Source organism: Condylura cristata, unplaced genomic scaffold, assembly GCF_000260355.1.
Source record: "Condylura cristata isolate star-nosed mole 26May11 unplaced genomic scaffold, ConCri1.0 scaffold00005, whole genome shotgun sequence".
NCBI classification, from domain to species: Eukaryota; Metazoa; Chordata; class Mammalia; order Eulipotyphla; family Talpidae; genus Condylura; species Condylura cristata.
In genome coordinates this window covers 31,386,820-31,390,005 of record NW_004567106.1, presented here as the reverse complement: position 1 = coordinate 31,390,005, position 3,186 = coordinate 31,386,820, and the positions used below count along the sequence as shown (strand labels likewise).

Genomic DNA, 3,186 nt, shown 5'->3' with positions numbered 1-3,186 from the left:
CTGGCTCCGGCCTCGGGCGCCTCCGGGGCCGTTGGGCTGCCGGGCGGCCCCTTGTCCCCAGCAGGCGCCCGCCCTGGCCAAAATTAAAGCTGTTTCCCCTAAAGACTCGCGACGAGTTCGCGAGATGGTGGGCCGAGGGCAGACAAGTCCTTCCTTGCGTTATTTCTTGAACGGTACGACTGAAACAACCCAGAGCTGGCTAGATAAACAGGGTCGCATCATGAGCTAATGATTTTAGAGAGCAAGCAAGCGCTGCCCTTTGAAACGGAAAATTGTGTACATGTTTACTTTAGACTGGAATCGTTAACTTGTTAGAACTGCCTGCCTAGAGATTGGAAGCGGCCGAGTAGAAAACTACCCCTTAATGTGATGTGGGGCAGTTATTTTGAGTTAGTTTTTTGGGCTTCCCCCCCACACACACACAAACCTCTCCGATTCAGTAGCCTAAATTCTCTGTAGCTACCTCAAGGAAAATTAGTCTACACTCCGTAGGCAACAGCTCTCTAGCATTGTCCGCTACCACGATGTCCTCTTCTAATAAAGGAGAAAAAGAAGCTAAAATGGAGCATTAATTTGAAAAGGATAAGTTTGTGTGAAATGTCTACTTTCTATATTGACTTGTCATAGAAAAATGTAGGGCCAGGACTGGTCACGTGTTGTTTATACATGAATCTGTCGGGCTCCCTGAGCGTTCAGACATTCACAAACAAAACCCTGTCAACAGTGTGTGGTGATCAAAATTGCTTTTTCTTCTATTGAGAGAACTAATAGCCGTGGTGAGTTTCATGTTTTTGTTTTGTTTTGCTTCGGAAGCATGAATTTTTGCCTCAGTTTGACTAGTATACACTTAAAATCTCTTGTAATTGTTAGTGACTTGTGTCAGCTAACCTTTCGTAAGGACTTATTTTCAGGATGGCATTTCTTTCTGACCTAATGTAAATTGAAAAGTCAGACCAATCTGTTTTCTGGTCTTGAAGAATTTTGCTGTTCTTTTATTTTACTAATTAATGTCAAGTTTACGTTGATCTTTTGTTGGTAGATTTTAGATTGGGCTCTTGAATTCCTCAAGAGGTGCAGTCCATCGTTAAACACAGGACTCTGGAGGTTTCTGTTGCTCTCTTCTTAAGTCCAAGCTTAACCACCTAGGACTATTTGCTCTACCCACAGTTCTATAGGAAGAAGGAAATGCTGTTAACTCCTTTCCCCCTTTTTTTGTTCTCATAAGCATTACCACACTTTCTGTTAGCTTCAGTTACTCATAGGCCTTGTAGTGAGGTGGGTGAAAGTAGAGGTGTCTTAGTATTTAACTTCTCTGTAGATTGTTTCTTCTGATTAATCAGAATAATGATCTGTTGCTTGCATCCCAAACATTCAACTTGGGATGTGTTTAAGGTGGGTGATAAATTCTTAGCAACTTGAGTGCAGTTTTAGCCAAATGATAACTGGGTTTTCACAAAGATTTTACATATTTTTCAGTTTTCAGAAGAGTTAATTTTCTTTTTGCCCAGTTCCTCACAGGCCAGGAAAATGGGTTGGGCCTGTCTTGAAATATATGTATGAAATTGTCATAAGTTCTTTATTGTATCTCAGTTTTACTGGCTTTAGTTCTATGGGATTTGATTAGAGTGAACAACATTTAATAACTCCAGGAGAATTAGAAATGACAGATTGATTTCAAGTACCATTTACATAAGTATGTGAACATTATCCCTGGTTCCCTGGCCAGGAATTTCAGTACCTACATTCCTCTTTGTGGGTAGAAGAGGTTATTGAAAGAGGTTTGGAGAAAATATAATCCTTTAATAAGAAATGCTTTTGAAAAAATTATTTCCTTTCTCTGTATCACTCCCATGCCTCTGACAAATGTTGGTATGTGGTTTCTATGGTGGGCAGAAGATTCTAAGTATTCCTCAGTTTACTCAATTTTTGGGGATAACGTGAAACTTTAGTAGTCTTATCATTAAGTGGCTGTCCTCTTAATCACCTCATGAGTGTGCTTTATTATATGGGAAATGTTTTCTTTTGCTATTTTGATTGTAAAAATGATTGCCTTGGTTGAAAATGAAATCCCATTGAAAAAATTAGGATCAATTTTGTTTCAACCTGTGTTTACCAAGCTTTCTTAATAAGTCGCTATAGAACTGAGAGAAGAAAAAAGAAAAGTGATACCCAAAATGAAAGGACATACTTTATTCTAGCTTAATTATAATTACCCTTTTGGAATTGTATAGTCTTTTCTGTATGGTTGGAAAGTGGGAACACAGGGCAGTAGATCTGAATTCTAAATTTGATTTGAGTAGAAAAGGCTATATTGAAATTGACTCATGCTTGAGGAATCCTTCAAATGACAAATGTGTGTTTTTTAATTACTGCTTGTCACAACTTTAAAAATTCTGTTTGTAAAGTGGTTGACAATCTTAAGGACCACCTTGTCTTGTCCAAATATCCTCAACTGTGAGGGTTGTTTGATAAACTGAAAGCAAACTATTTTGGCCCCAGCATTTTGTCCTCCCTTTGGAGAAACACCTCTCCTCATAGTTATGAAGACCAATTTGTTATGACTGATGCATTCCTCATTTGGTCTCATTTGGTTTTTCTGCACTTGGCATCAGCCTTCTCAAGATTAGTCTTGTTGAACTAGTTTGTTTCATGATGTATACACCATTAGAATGCTCCATAAAAATTATTGAACGACTTTCTCTTACTGAAAAACCACTTATCTAGGGTGAAAAAAGAATGATTTGAGTGCTGAGACTACACTAGACCCAGTGTAGGTGTGGAGTGGAGATTAAGGAGTTGGAAAAGTGCTAAAAACATTTGAACAGGGACTGCGTTAATAAAAATAATTGTAAACGTTTTTGTAGTAATGCTCTATCAGGCTCTGCTCCAAGTTCCTTATGAAATTGACTTAATCCTTAATCCATTGAAAACGTTCTATTTTTAATCCCCTCTTTTACAGATGGGTGTACCACTACATAGAAAGTAAATAATTTACAAAAGGTCACACAACTAGTACGTTGCAGAATTGGGCTTTCAACCCTGGCAATTTGGCTCCACATGCTCTGATTTTTTTTTTTTTTTTTTTTTTTTTATACTTGACATTCAGAGCTGCTTGGATCCTTTCCAACAAGAAAAGTTTTCAGTCTTCTGAATTGTAGCTTTGGAAGAAACAGCACCTTCTCAGTA

The 3,186-nt window shown here is 38.3% G+C and overlaps 1 protein-coding gene across 1 annotated transcript in view; it reads left to right on the top strand.

Moving 5' to 3' along the window:
* Nucleotides 1-698: 698 nt before the first annotated feature.
* KBTBD2 (kelch repeat and BTB (POZ) domain containing 2) overlaps nt 699-3,186 on the top strand; it is a 17,486-nt gene continuing 14,998 nt past the window's right edge. The window contains exon 1 of the mRNA XM_012720827.1: nt 699-776. The gene's annotated coding sequence lies outside the window, so the exon portion shown is untranslated. The remainder of the gene's footprint in view (nt 777-3,186) is intronic.